Raw genomic sequence first — 16,497 nt, forward strand, 5'->3', positions numbered from 1 at the left:
AGTATGCAGTGCATACAGTGCACAAAGTAGTTTTTTTATCTGGCAAGATTGCAAAAAAAATAAAAAATCCCTAAAACCAAGCGCCCATATAAAAATCAAACATACATTTGTGGTATACAGCTTGTTCATAAATTGGTGGTGTCTCTTTAAGGAATAGCTCAAGAAGAAACGAAACCTAAATCTGAGAGGACAAGAAAGGCGGAGTGAAAGAAACGCATTAATAAGCAGTAACAAGAAACAAGGCTTGAATCTTAGCAGTCAAGCTGAAAATTATACTGGCTGAGGTATTGCTTGCAGGAAGTAAGGTAAGCATTTTACGTGTAATGTTTATATATGATATCTAAGTTAACCAGAAAGAGACTAGAAATGAGAGAGAGAGCGATAACTGTAATGTTACTACTTTTGATATTGCAGATACATTGACACAGAAACAGCTTTTACAAAATGATGCATATTAGGCACAGTTACAAACGTCAAGGCAAAAACTCAGCAAAATGCTATAAGCTATATACCCTGTAACATGCTGAAGTGTGGTTATGAAGCCTTTTGTGGACGATCATAGCTAGGTGTGTTTGCAAGAGGGTTGAAAATCACCATACAAATAAATGTATCCTAAAGCACTAGTATGTTTGGCTGCTTTTAAGCCTCATTCACACGTTCGCGCTCCGTGATGCATCCGTGAAGCTGTCCGTGTGTGTCCATTTTTTGCTGTCCGTGTTGCATCCGTGTTTCACTGACACTGAACAGCTGAAAAATTATTTTCAAAGCATCTTTTCTTAGGCCCCTTTCACACGGGCGAGAATTCCACGCGGGTGCAATGCGTGAGGTGAACGCATTGCACCCGCACTGAATCCGGACCCATTCATTTCTATGGGGCTGTGCACATGAGCGGTGATTTTCACACGTGAAAATCGCAGCAAGCTCTATATTGTGCGTTTTTCACGCAACGCAGGCCCCATAGAAGTTAATGGGGCTGAGTGAAAATTGCAAGCATCTGCAAGCAAGTGCGGATGCGGTGCGATTTTCACACGTGGTTGCTTGGTGACGATCGGGATGGAGACCCGATCTTTATTATTTTCCCTTATAACATGGTTATAAGGAAAAATAATAGCATTCTGAATACAGTATTTATTATTTTCCCTTATAACATGGTTATAAGGAAAAATAATAGCATTCTGAATAGCATTCTGAATAAGTAAATTAGGGATGGAGGGGTTAAAAAAAAACAACTCACTATGGTGATGCACCATGTGATGAGCGCAGTGACGTCACCAAAGGTCCTTTTCTCCCAGGTTCTCAAAGAAGAAGAAAGAAGACAAACCGGGCTGCGCGAACAAGTGGATGAGGCGAGTTTAATTTTTTAACCCCTCCATCCCTAAATTTACTTCGCATTCTGTATTAAGAATGCTATTATTTTCCCTTATAACCATGTCAAACACTGATCCCAAACCTGAAGTCCGGGTTCGGGTCTGGCTACTAAACATGACGATTTTTCTCGCGCGCGTGCAAAACGCATTAAAACGCTTTGCACTCGTGCTGAAAAATCACGCATTTTCCTGCGTCGCACCCGCATCCTATCCGGCCCTCACACGTGACGTCCGTGTGAAAGAGGCCTTAATGATCCGTGAAACACGGATGCAACACGGATGGCATTCGTGTTGCATCTGTGCTTTTCACGGGCGCATAGACTATAATGGACATGATGGATCCGCGAACACGGACAAAATAAAGCATGCTTCCCTGCTAAAAACACTGACCCACGGACCGTGCTAAAACACTGATGTCTGAATACACACATTAAAATGAATGGGACGTTTGCAGTCCGTGGAGAACACGTTAAGCACACATCCGTGAAACACTGACGTGTGAATGAGGCTTTACAGTGATAATACCACCCTGTTTGAACTTCTAGGCTGTTATGTAGGAATGAGGGAATTTCATATTTTGAAATTTGTTTTCGGTTCGGGTTGCGGTATAATGTGAATTGAGTTATGGACTCCATTACCACGGAAAATAACGCAGTTCCGTGACGCAATTCCAGGACTCCAGCGTAACGGAAACCGGATGGATCTGTTATGCAGGCCATACACTTCCATTATGACGGAATGAATAACAGAATGCCTCTAAAGGCATTCCGTTATGCATTTTCTCATGGAACTGCGTTATGGTCAGTGGTAACGGAATCCATAACGCCAAAGTCTATGTCCGGGTTCGTTGTTCGTACTTTAAAAAAGCTTGTTGAAAGCCTGCAGTGCAGCCAATCAACAAGGATTTAAGCTGTGGGCACTTGGAAGCCATCACAGTCATGCCTAGTATTGGCACGGCTGTGATTGGCCGGCGCACCATGAGACCCTGAATGCATAAATGCTGGATCACATGGTGCACTGTCATTCTGCTCTGACTAGTGTAGAGACAGGACACTGCTGCAGGCAGGGAGAGTGTTAGGCCGTTATTAATTTTAAAAAGTGTGCTGGTGACCTGAAGGCATTATTGATCAGTGCAATACAGATCCTTTGCACCAGTAAGACAGAAATACCATACTTAACCCCTTATGGACCGGGCTCATTTTCACCTTAAGGACCAGGCCATTTTTTGCAAATCTGACCAGTGTCACTTTAAGTGGTGATAACTTTAAAACGCTTTGACTTATCCAGGCCATTCTGAGATTGTTTTTTCATCACATATTGTACTTCATGACACTGGTAAAATGGAGTAAAAAAAAACATTTTTATTTATAAAAAAATACCAAATTTGCCATAAATGTTGAAAAATTTGCAAATTTTCAAGTTTCAATTTCTCTACTTCTATAATACATAGTAATACCTACAAAAATAGTTATTACTTTACATTCCCCATATGTCTACTTCATGTTAGGATCATTTTGGGAATGACATTTTATTTTTGGGGGACGTTACAAGGCTTAGAAGTTTAGAAGTAAATCTTGAAATTTCGCAGAATTATTATGGCTTCAAGATTATTATGTCTTATATTGGCAGAATAGAGAAATATACCGACCAAGCCCCCAAAAATGGCTAAAGGTCACACACTGAATTGACACATAAAAAAAAAAAAATAATAATAATAATAATAATTAAATCCATGTAGGGATGCATATAGGGTAAGAGATATAAGGATGTATAAAGGGTAAGACAGGCTTACTAATAAAGAAATCTTGGTAGTGTGAAGTATATAAATAAGTAAAAATAAATAAAGGAAAAAAAAACCTCAATGAGCCCTCAATAATCCTAAACCATGTGAATGAACCAATACTGTTGCAAAAAACAATACTGTTGAGAAAACTATACAATTGTATGTGATCCTTGTATAATGTGCTACCTATCACGTTAGTGGTGTGCATGTAATATATATATATAGTATATAATATATACAGTGAAACATTATGTGATGAGGAAAGGGCATGTGTTCATAAAAAGGTGTGTAAAAAAGTGTGTTAAAGTGCAAAATATGCTGAATATGTGCATACGGTGCAAATTAAACAATTAAACGACCACAATAAATACAAACCGGATTCCAAAAAAGTTGGGACACTATACAAATCGTGAATAAAAACTGAATGCAATGATGTGGAGGTGCCAACTTCTAATATTTTATTCAGAATAGAACATAAATCACGGAACAAAAGTTTAAACTGAGAAAATGTACCATTTTAAGGGAAAAATATGTTGAATCTGAATTTCATGGTGTCAACAAATCCCCAAAAAGTTGGGACAAGGCCATTTTCACCACTGTGTGGCCTCTCCCCTTCTTCTTACAACACTCAACAGACGTCTGGGGACCGAGGAGACCAGTTTCTCAAGTTTAGAAATAGTAATGCTCTCCCATTCTTGTCTAATACAGGCCTCTAACTGTTCAATCGTCTTGGGCCTTCTTTGTTGCACCTTCCTCTTTATGATGCGCCAAATGTTCTCTATAGGTGAAAGATCTGGACTGCAGACTGGCCATTTCAGTACCCGGATCCTTTTCCTACGCAGCCATGATGTTGTGATTGATGCAGAATGTGGTCTGGCATTATCTTGTTGAAAAATGCAGGGTCTTCCCTGAAAGAGATGACGTCTGGATGGGAGCATATGTTGTTCTAGAACCTGAATATATTTTTCTGCATTGATGGTGCCTTTCCAGACATGCAAGCTGCCCATGCCACACGCACTCATGCAACCCCATACCATCAGAGATGCAGGCTTCTGAACTGAGCGTTGATAACAACTTGGGTTGTCCTTGTCCTCTTTGGTCCGGATGACATGGCGTCCCAGATTTCCAAAAAGAACTTCGAATCGTGACTCATCTGACCACAGAACAGTCTTCCATTTTGCCACACTCCATTTTAAATGATCCCTGGCCCAGTGAAAACGCCTGAGCTTGTGGATCTTGCTTAGAAATGGCTTCTTCTTTGCACTGTAGAGTTTCAGCTGGCAATGGCGGATGGCACAGTGGATTGTGTTCACTGACAATGGTTTCTGGAAGTATTCCTGAGCCCATTCTGTGATTTCCTTTACAGTAGCATTCCTGTTTGTGGTGCAGTGTCGTTTAAGGGCCCGGAGATCACGGACATCCAGTATGGTTTTACGGCCTTGACCCTTACGCACAGAGATTGTTCCAGATTCTCTGAATCTTCGGATGATGTTATGCACAGTTGATGATGATAGATGCAAAGTCTTTGCAATTTTTCGCTGGGTAACACCTTTCTGATATTGCTCCACTATCTTTCTGCGCAACATTGTGGGAATTGGTGATCCTCTACCCATCTTGGCTTCTGAGAGACACTGCCACTCTGAGAAGCTCTTTTTATACCCAATCATGTTGCCAATTGACCTAATTAGTGTTATTTGGTCTTCCAGCTCTTCGTTATGCTCAAATTTACTTTTTCCAGCCTCTTATTGCTACTTGTCCCAACTTTTTTGGGATTTGTTGACACCGTGAAAATTGGAATCAATGTATTTTTCCTTTAAAATGATACATTTACTCGGATTAAACGTTGATCTGTCATCTACGTTCTATTACAAATAAAATATTGACATTTGCCATCTCCACATCATTGCATTCAGTTTTTATTCACAATTTGTTTAGTGTCCCAACTTTTTTGGAATCCGGTTTGTACAACAATTCTCCACAAACAGAAGAATGTCACAAATAAACCAGAATTCATATAGTTCATAAAAGTCACTACGCTCCAAGGAATTTCTGCATACCTCCATGGGAGGAACTCAGTTACCTGGAATACTGATTTCATATGCTTCTGAAAAGATGTTTGTAAGAATCAAGAATTGGGCTGTGGGACTAATTAAAACAAGACAAAAATATATTGCAAAACATGTTAAAAACATTATAAAATGATCTACAGCTGTGGATGTGAAGGTCAGAGAAATTCAGAGAAGCCCAGATTTTCCTTATGTCTCGTAGGACATAATGTCCCAAGTGTCCAAATCCGTCTGCTTGTCACAGTGCGGTTCACTGTGACAGTTGTGGCCTTGTAGGCTGGATGCATGCCCTCTCGCGTACTGGCTGCAGGCTGACCCCTGTGCAGTCTGGTTGTTTGGGGCTGCTTACTGGCTGCAGTGTAGTTTGTGAACGGTGCCTGAGTAGGTGGATGTTCTATTACTTTTGGTGTCTGGTTTTGGTGGGGTTAACTTTTCTTGGTCTTTTCCTGGGTCTGGCTTATCAGGTGCCCTCGTTATTGCAGCTATTTCTACCTGTGAACTGTGGGGCTTGTGGTCAATTGTGCCTTGCTGGGTGTAGCCCCTTGCCGCTGACCCAGGGGGTTTGGCCATCTGCCCTTCTGTGTGGTGTCGCCTGGTAAAGTGTTGTTGTATCCTGTCTTTTCATGGCAGTGCCCAACTGCTTCTGATCCTGTCTGTTCCATGTCTTGCTGGTAGTGCCTTTCTGCTTCTGTTCCTGTCCTGTGTTTATCCTGCCTTCATGAGAGGGCTCCTGGGTTCTCCGGAGGGAGGACATCTAGTCTGTGTGCAGCTCTGCCTGTGACCACCATGCTTCCATTCCGCATGGGGTTCAGGCATCTGCTTGTGTGCTGGTTCCTGTTTGTCTTGTCTGATCTATGTCCTGTGTTCGTTTTGGTTCCAGTTCTGATGTTGTCTGTTCTGCTGGTGCTTGCACCAGAGCGGTTCTTTGCAGGTAGCGGCCAAGTGTACCGGGACCTTCCAGGAAGTGCGACCAGTGAGCCCTCGGCCAAGTTCATCCCCACCACCGGGGGCTCTGTGATGAAAGCTGGCTCTCCGCTGGCTCTCCACCCTCTGGGGTTTGCCTCTGGTCTACCGGTGCACTTGGTTCAGTGGTAATGCTAACACTATTGCCTCACCTGCTTATTATTCTTTACTGTCATGTTCATTTATTACATGTGTAATAAAGTACTCTGTTGGTTTCCTGGTCTGTAATCTACCTGCCTGTGTCCTGTTTGCATGATGTTCCGGAGGTCTGCCCAGTCCTGCGGAACGTGACACTGCTCTCTTTTTGAGCAAGTCTCTTGGACATATTTCCTGCTCTTAAACCCATTCTGATACAAGCTCCCACAGGGGACAAATCCCCATTTAGATTTTGCCTGACTCGGAAATATATGAGATGTCATTAGTTCTAAATAGCTTCTCACAAGATTATCTCCCAAAGTATCAGCTCATCTGTCAGTAATCGATGGATATCGAGATACGTATTTTGTCAAAACAGATCCGTTAACAATATGGGACAAAACTTGTTAATAGATACTCTCATTTGTTCCCAATGTAAATGGTATGCAGTGATAAATATGGCTTTATCATCAGATGTTCTTTTTGTTTTTAATTATTATGACTTTATTATGGATAATTTGGGATTTAACCCCTTCACGCATATGGACTTAACTGTACGTCCAAATTACAAGTGACTTACTCCATTTGCACATACAGTCACGTCCAATCTGCTTACCCGGGCTGAGACACTATAAAGTGTCACAGCCCCAGAGTCTCTGCTCTTCCCTAGAGGAGAGATACCAGGAGAGCCAGCAAGGGACCAATCAGAGTGGTCCCTTGCCGGCAAGTGCTCCAATTGGCTAGTCTGTAGACGAACCAATCATAGTGCTTCATTGAGAAAATGCCGGTTTCAGGCTGTGATCTCCACTCTGGAGATCTCAGCCTGAAATCGGGTAAGACCCCCTGTGTTCCGCCAGTGCCCCTATCTTTATGCGCCCCCGATGCCCCCATTGTCCCCCATATACTTGGTGCCCCCTGCAGCTTTGTCTAGCCAGCGATGGCAGCGGCTCAGGAACAGAGCCGCTGCCATCAGCAGAGAGTGTCAGCTATAACTTACAGCCGACAATCTGCTGCTCAGGCTGAAATCGGTGATGGCACCGATTTCGGCAGTTTAACCCCATAGATGCCACGGTCAGTAGCCGTCCACAGCATCCATGGGGTTGAGAGGAATGGAGCTCCCTCTCATTTCCATAGGGCCACCGCTGCTGCAATGTCAGGGGCCCTATGGTTGCCATGGCGATCATGTGAGTAACCCTGCGCTGTGAACACCGTAAAAAAATATTGTAAAAAACAATGACGGAATTGCTGTTTTTGTCACTTCACCTCCACAAATAATGTTATAAAAAAGGTATATATACCCCAAAATGATACCAATAAAAACTACAGCCTGTCCTGTAAAAAACAAGCCCTCATACAGCTACATTAGTGAAAAAATATAAAAGTTATAGACTTTAGTGTATAATAATGCAAAATATAATTTATTTTAAAAACAAAAGGGATTTTATGCTGAATAACTAGTAAAACATAAAAAAACTATATAAATTTGGTATCGCCATAAATGTATCAACCCACAGAATAAAATGATCATATCATAATCACTGCAAGAGAAACTCCATAAGGCTACTTTTACACTAGCGGCACGGACCTCCAGCAGGCTGTTCCGTCGGGTGAACAGCCTGTCAGATCCAACCTGCCGCTAGTGAACGTGTGCCCCCGGACTGCCGCTCTGGCCCCATTCACTATAATGGGGGTGGGGGCGGAGTTCTGGCGGAGGCACGGCAGCGCATGGTAAGAGGCTGCCGGAATAAAACTACGACATGTCCGACATTTATTCCAGCAGCCTCTCGCCGTGTGCTGCAGTGCCACCGCCAGAACTTTGCACCACCCCCATTATAGTCAATGATGATGGAACGGCAGTCCGGGGGCACACGGTCACTAGCGGCAGGACGGATCCGACAATCTGTTCACCCGACGGAACAGCCTGCCGGAGGTCCGTGCTGCTAGTGTGAAAGTAGTCTTAAAAATAAAAAACACTGACAGAATTGCCATTTTTACCCACTTCACCCCCACAATTTTTTTTATAAAAAGTGATGTCGGCGTGTTAACCCCTTGTATGCCGCAGTCAAATCTGACCGTGGCATGCAGAGAGTTCGCGAAGGGTACGGGTGCCCTCCGCTTCCCCATCGGGTCCCCGCTCTGCAGTTGCGGGGACCTGATGGTAGAGAAGGCAAGCCCAGTGCCTTCCATAGGCATCAGAGCTTGCCTTCTATAGAATCCTGTGAGATCCAGCCCTTAGGCTGGGTCTCATAGGTAGGCTGTCAGCATAAAAGCTGGCAGTCAATGCATTACAATGCAGGTTGTATTGTAATGCATTGCATAGGGGATCAGACAGCAGAAGTTGAAGTCCCAGAGTGGTACAAAAATAAAAAGTAAAAAAAAGTTAATGTTTTTTATAAAACAAAAAAATTCCAAGTAAAAAAAAAAATCACAAAATAAAACGCAGAAAATTGTAAAAAAAAAAAATAGAAAAAATAAAACCAGACATATTGGGTAATGCCGCATCCGTAACGACTGACTCTACAAAAATATCACCACCTCACCTGAACTCCATAGAAAAAATAAAATAAAAACTGTGCTAAATCAATCATTTTTTTTGTCACCTTACATCACAAAAAGTGCAACACCAAGCGATCAAAAAGGCATATGCCCCCCAAAATGTACCAATCAAACCATCATCTCACCCAGCCAAAAATTAGCCCCTATCTAAGATAATCGCCCAAAAAATAAATAAAACTATGTCTCTCAGAATATGGAGACACTAAAACATGATTTTTTTTTTGTTTCAAAAATGTTTTCATTATGTGAAACTTAAATACATTTAAAAAGTTCACATATTAGGTATCGCCGCATCCATAACAACCTGCTGTATAAAAATATCACATGAACTAACCCCTCAGGTGAACACCATAAAAAAAACATGTACATAAAGCCATTTTTGGTCACCTTACATCACAAAAAGTATAATACCAAGCGATCAAAAAGTCATACGCACTCCAAAATCATACCAATCAAACCATCATCTCATCCCGAAAAAAAAAAAAACTATCTAAGACAATCGCCCAAAAAATCAAAAACCTATGGCTCTCAGAATATAGACACAAATTTATTTTTTATTTTTTTCCAAAAATGCTTTATTATGTAAAACTGAAAAAAAAATCATATTTGGTAAATGTTGCGTCCGTAACAACCTTTTCTATATAAATAGCACATGATTTAACCTGTCAGATGAACATTGCAAAAAACAAAAAATAAAAACAGTGCCAAAACAGCTATTTTTGTTACCTTGCCTCACAAGTGTACTATAGAGCAACCAAAAATCTTATGTACCCTAAAATAGTACCAACAAAACTGCCACCTTATCCCGTAGTTTCCAAAATGGGGTCACTTTTTTTAAAGTTTCTACTCTAGGGGTGCATCATGGGGTCTTCAAATGTGACATGGCAACTTAAAATTATCCCAGTGAAATCTGCCTTCCAAAAACCATATGGCGTTCCTTTCCTTCTGCGCCCTGCCGTGTGCCCATACAGCAGTTTATGACCACGTATGGGGTGTTTCTGTAAACTACAGAATCAGGGTAATAAATATTGAGTTGTTTTGCTGCTAACCCTTGCTTTGTTACTGGAAAAAATGGATTAAAATGGAAAATCTGCCAAAAAAGTGAAATTCTGAAAGTTCATCTACATTTTCCTATAATTCTTGTGGAACACCTAAAGGGTTAACAAAGTTTGTAAAATCAATTTTGAATACATTGAGGGGTGTAGTTTCTAAAATAGGGCCATTTATGGATGGTTTCTATTATGTAAGCCCCACAAAGGGACTTCAGACCTGAACTGGTCCTTACAAATTGGGTTTTGGAAATTTTCTTAAAAATTTTAAGATTTGCTTCTAAACTTCTAAGCCTTCTAAAAGAAAAGAAAAGAAAATGTAATTTACAAAATGATTTAAACATGAAGTAATAACTATTTTAGGAGGTATCACTATATGTTTTAAAAGCAGAGAAATTGAAACATAAAAAACTATATACATTTGATGTCACCGTAACATTTTTAAACACACAAAATAAAATTATTATTTCACATTTACATTCCAGCAAAATCTGCCCCCCATTAACAGTATGGCGCTACTTTCCTTCTGTGCCCTGCACAGCAGTTTACGACCATATGTGGGGTGTTTCTGTAAACTGCAGCATCAGGGTAATAAATTTTGAGGTTTGTATGGCTGTTAACCCTTGCTGTGTTACAAGAAAAATTTATCAAAACGGAAAATCTGCACAACAAAATGAATTTTTTTTAATTTCCCGTCCATTTTGCTTTAATTCTTGTGGAACACCTAAAGGGTTAACAAAGTTTGTAAAATCAGTTTTGAATAACTTGGGGGGTGTAGTTTCTAAAATGGTCATTTATGGGTGGTTTCTACTATGTAAGCCCCAAAAAGTGACTTCATAACTGAACTGGTCCTTAACCCTTTCGCTACCAGCGCCGTATATGTACAGCGCTGGAGCGATGTGTAAACATGGCGCCTGCTTGCACGTGCAGAGGGCGTCATGACTGGCAGGTCTCTGCTGCGGCTAATTAATATGAAAATTTTGTTTCAAAGGCAGCACCAACGTCCCACCTTTTGAAAGTGTCACGGTCACCAGTGGTTAGACTTCTTCCCACTGTAGGCAATAGGCACAAGATCATAACCAGCGTCTTCCTTGTGCAAGATTTGTATTCACGATCAACACAGCAAACATTGTTTCAGCTTAACACAAGCCTTTCTCAAGCCATAATAAACATTACACAGTGGGGGTTGCACCAATAAAACACTTGTATACACTTGTATACAGATTGAAACATACTTAAAGGGAACCTGTCACCAGGATTTTGGGTATAGAGCTGAGGACATGGGTTGCTAGATGGCCGCTAGCACATCCGCAATACCCAGTCCCCTTAGCTCTGTGTGCTTTTATTGTGTATAAAAACCGATTTGATACATATGCAAATTAACCTGAGATGAGTCAGAGCTCGAAAATATGACTTTTCTGGTCACACAAGTAAGATATGACTCTTTTATGTTAATTTGCATATGTATCAAATCGTTATTTTTTACACAATAAAAGCACACAGAGCTATGGGGACTGGGTATTGCGGATGTGTTAGCGGTCATCTAGCAACCCATGTCCTCAGCTCTGTACCCAAAATCCCGGTGACAGGTTCCCTTTAAACCAATCATCTGTGTTTATATATGTGTAACCATTTATCCTCCCCATACATTAAGCCCCTAACCTCTTTTTCCTAGCGCCATCCATGCATCTGCGAGTTGTCGGCGGCAATGCTACAACTCGAAGATTCATGGATGACGTTAGGAAAAAGATGTAAGGGACTCCATGTATGGGGAGGATAAATGCTTACACATATATAGACACAGATGATTGGTTTAAGTATGTTTTAATCTGTATACAAGTGTTTTATTGGGGTAACCCCATATGGAGGAGGTACGGTATATAAGTTCACATTGTGTAATGTTTATTATGGCTTGAGAAAGGTTTGTGTTAAGCCAAAACTTTGCCTGTTTGCTGTGTAGATCGGAAATAAAAATCTTGCACAAGGAAGATGCTGGTTATGATCTTGTCTTATGCCTGCGGCTAATTACTATGATCAGCAATTGTAACGGGGTTCCGAAGGTGCACTCAGTCTCCCATTAGCCGCAGACCTGCTGCTTAGCTTCAGGAGCGAGGATCTGTGTTTGACCTCATTCCCAGGACGGCTTTGCTAGCTGGGAGGCCCCCTGCTCCTAAGTCTGCCTTGAGCACCGAGCTGATCACTCGGTGCTCGACTGGTTGGTCTGTCGGTCATGTGACGCTGGCCACGTCACATGACCCTCACTCCCCACTATAAATACAGGCAGCCTGCTGGCCACAGGTTGCCTGTTAATTTAGGTTCCACCTGTGATTTTGTCTTTCCTGGCGTACTTACCTCCTGCTGAATTCCTGACATTCCTCTGCCTGCTCCTTGTGTACTTTGCTGCTCTCCTGGTATTCTGACCCCGGCCTCCTCCTGACGATCCTCTGCCTGCTCCTTGTGTACTTTGCTGCTCTCCTGGTATTCTGACCCCGGCCTCCTCCTGACGATCCTCTGCTGACTCCTTTGGTACTTCACGACTCTCCTGGTATTTATGACCCCGGCTTCTCCTGACAATTCTCTGCTTGCTCCATTTGTACTTTGTAGCTTTCCTGGTATTGACTCGGTCCGTTCATGTTCTGTTGTTTGTCTGTCTGTCATCCCTGCACTTATTACAAGCTAGGGATTGCCGTCCAGTTCTCCCCTGTCATTAGGACTCGCAAGGCAAGTAGGCAGGGCCAGGGGTAAGGGTGGAGCGCAGTGGTCACTTCCCTCCCCCCTGTGTGTGTGTGTATGCGACCGTTACAGCAATAATGCCGATCGCAGTAATTAAAGGCTTTAGATGCCATGATCAAGTGAGATCACAGCATCTAAAGTGTCAAAAAGCTTATGCTTCTGGGCTTTTTACCGACACATCTACAGCCGATGGGGATGTCAGTAGTTGCTTTGAATGCACTGAGCCTCGCTGACGAGTCTCACAGCATTCATGCTGCATTTCTTATTTTGGCCCCTAGATGGCAGGCCAACATAAGAAATGAGCAATATACAGTAGTAAACATATTTTAAATATCCCTGATTGTTCAAAATTAAACATTTCAAATAAAAAAACTGATTTTATAGGCTTAGATTTAAAATGGTTAAAAAAGTGTGTTTTGGCAATTTTTTTAATTTATTTTAAATTTGCTTGTAAACTTCTGAGCCTTCTAACTTCCTGAAAAAATAAAATGACATTTAAAAAATGATTCAAACATAAAGTAGACATCTGGGTAATGTACAGTAACAACTATTTTATGAAGTATCACTATCTGTCTTAAAAGCAGACAAATTCTAATTTTGAAAGTAATGAATTTTTCAGAAATTTTGATTTTTTTAGGCATAAAAGTAAAATATATCAGCTCAAATTCACCACTAACATGAAGTACGATGTCTCACGAAAAAAAAAACAATCACAGAATGGTTTGGATAAGTAAAAGCGTTCTAAAGTTAGTACCAGATAAACACATGTCAGATTTGAAAAATGGGGCTCCGGCATTTGGTCCAAACTGGCTTTTGCTTGAAGGGGTTAATTGTTATTATGGGTAAAATCGTTTTAAATATTAGGATCATGTAGATTTTTTCAACATATGGTGCTGATATATGGTCTTGGTCAAGAGTAAAGATAATTTAGTTGTTAGAGAGGCAGAATGTACAATATAGATGGTGTATGACAGGTGTAATATCCCCTGCCTACCAGAGGGGGAGCCAACATTCATTTTGTCAGGTTAAGAAACTGGTCACATGATATGAGTTGTTTGGGTTATCCACCTGAATAGAGCACATGACTGGCAGCGCCCACGTGACACCTTCTGGCCCAGCGTCAGTAAACATCGCCCCACATATCACGTGACTTGTTTTGTGACTGTGCGTGTGTTGGCGTGATGCTGGGCCTGGAAGAGATGTCGGGTGGGCGTGCGTTTGTCATGTTGCCGCCGAGACTCAGGTAGATATGCTTTAGTAATGAAAGGGGGGACTATTCTTGATTGGTGCAGTGGGGTTTATTAGACATGATTCACAGTGATGACGCTACCCCCAGGTGAAGGCATGCCGAAACCCGCGTTGGGGTTGGCGCCACTTCTGGCCACACATGCTAATGGGTGAGTTATGATTACTGTATTTTAGTATGGACTGGGCTATTACATATGTACTTAGTTTTTTTAGAGGTTGTGGTCCAGCCATTTTATATATTCTTGAATAATTCCCACTAGACATTCTGTGGTTCAGGGATGGTGTCTTTCCTGTCACCTATCCTTGCATCATGTAATTTGAATTTTTAATGATGTGTCACAATAAAGATTGAAATTTATTATATCTTATGGGTACATTATTGGCTCTTTTCTATGTAGGTTATTTAGGGATGGATCTAGCCTAACAACCGGCAGTGCATTGCAAGTTAGATGGAAATGAGACTCTTAGTGGCCATTACCGGTATTTTACAGCTTTTATTTTAGGTGGATGCAGGCATATTTTTTTAAATGAAATTATTCAGAAATTTGCTTATTAAACAAGTATCTATTGAATTAAATTGTGTGAGAGTACAGTGACTCTTTAACCCCTTCCCGTATTATCACGTACATGTAGGTGAGGGAATGTGGTCTGTTGCCACATCCTCTCGTGCATGTGCTTGATGTGATCGGGTGGTTGCAAGAGCTGCGCCCGTCCGATCAGCAGCAAGGGCCCGGCTGTAAATGACAGCTGGGCCCCTGCTTCATCCGCCGGCATCACAGGACACAGCAATGCCGGCGGATGAAGCATTAGCCCTTTCACATGCCGTGGTCAGCAATGACAGCGGCACATGCAGGCTTTACAGAGGGAGAGCGCTCCCTCTGACTTTATCACCTCCCTGCTATGCGGTGACAGGCTGCAGAGCCTGCCAGCTATTGAAGCCAGGGAGATCCAGCCCCCAGGCTGAGTCTCCTAGGCAACTGTCAGCGTCTTACTGTGTAAGACGCTGACAGTTCAATTCAGTACAATACAGAATGTATTGTACTGAACTGAAACAGGGATAAAACCCTGAAAAGGTGAAGTCCCACATTGGGACAAATATAAAAAAGGAAAAAAATGTGTTTTTTTAATAATAAAAAATTTAAAGTTTCAAGTAAAGAAAAAAAAGCCCCTTCACCATAAAATCATGTATATAAAAAAAAAAAAACAGACATATTAGGTATCGCCGCATCCGTAACAACCGGTCTATAAAAATGTCATATAATCTACCACCTCAGATGAACTCTGTAAAAAATAAGTGTAATTCCAAGCGATCAAAAAGACATATGTACCCCAAAATAGTAGCAATTAAATCATCATCTCTTCTGCAAAAAATTAACCCTTACCTAAGACAATCGTCCCCCAAAAAATATGGCTTTTAAAAAATGTAGACCCTAAAACACAATTTTTTTTTCTTCAAAAATGCTTTTATAGTATAAAACTGAAATAAATTTTAAAAAAGTAGACTAATTAGTTATTGCCGCATCCGTAATGACCTGCTCTATAAAAATATCACATGATCTAGGTGAACGCCATAAAAAATGTGCCAAAAATGCAATTTTCATCACCTTACATCACAAAAAGTGTAATTCCAAGCAATCAAAAAGACATATGTACCCCAAAATAGTACCAATCAAACCATCATCTCTTCCAACAAAAAATGAGCCCCTACATAAGACAATCTCCCAAAAAATAAAAAAATATATATGGCTTTCAGAAAATGGTGACACAAAAAACATGATTTTTTTTCACAAATGCTTCTATTGTATAAAACTGAAATAAAAATTGAAAAAATTTAAATATTAGGTATTGCTATGTCCATAATTATTTGCTTTACAAAAACATCACATGACCTACCTCCTCAGGTAAATGCTGTTAAAATGAACCCTTACCTAAGATAATCGTCCCAAAAAAATATGGCTTTTAGAAAATGGAGAACCTAAAAAAACACAATTTTCTTTTCTTCAAAAATGCTTTTATAGTATAAAACTGAAATAAACTTAAAAAAGTTGACATATTAGTTATTGCCGCATCCCTAACGACCTGCTTTATGAAAATATCACATGATCTAGGTGAACACCATAAAAAATAAAAACTGTGCCACAAATGCCATTTTCGTCACCTTACATCACAAAAAGTGGAATTCCAAGCAATCAAAAAGACATATGTACCCCAAAATAGTACCAATCTAACCATCATCTCTTCCCGCAAAAAATCAGCCTCTACATAAGACAATCGCCCCAAAAAAATAAAAAAAAATATATGGCTTTCAGAAAATGGTGATATTTTTTTTCGCAAATGCTTTTATTGTATAAAACTGAAATAAAAATTTAAAAAATAGAAATATTAGGTATTGCTACGTCCATAATTACCTTCTCTATAAAAATATCACATGACCTACCTCCTCATTTGAATGCTGTTAAAAAACATAAATAAATAAAAACTTGCCAAAATATTGAATGATGAAAAAATCATATATACCCAATAATGGTACCAATAAAAACATCAGAAAAAGAGCCCCTGCACAAGATGATTGGCAGAAAAAAAAAATTAGCTTTTAA

The 16,497-nt window shown here is 40.6% G+C and overlaps 1 protein-coding gene across 5 annotated transcripts in view; it reads left to right on the forward strand.

The window, feature by feature from the left end:
* Positions 1 to 154: 154 nt before the first annotated feature.
* Positions 155 to 16,497, forward strand: part of LOC120990319 — a 98,201-nt gene continuing 81,858 nt past the window's right edge. For 4 of the 5 annotated variants that reach the window (XM_040419056.1, XM_040419053.1, XM_040419057.1 and 1 more), the window contains exon 1: positions 155 to 305. The gene's annotated coding sequence lies outside the window, so the exon portion shown is untranslated. The remainder of the gene's footprint in view (positions 306 to 16,497) is intronic. The other variant, XM_040419054.1, reaches the window with a different exon arrangement.

Source organism: Bufo bufo, chromosome 2 (assembly GCF_905171765.1).
Source record: "Bufo bufo chromosome 2, aBufBuf1.1, whole genome shotgun sequence".
NCBI classification, from domain to species: Eukaryota; Metazoa; Chordata; class Amphibia; order Anura; family Bufonidae; genus Bufo; species Bufo bufo.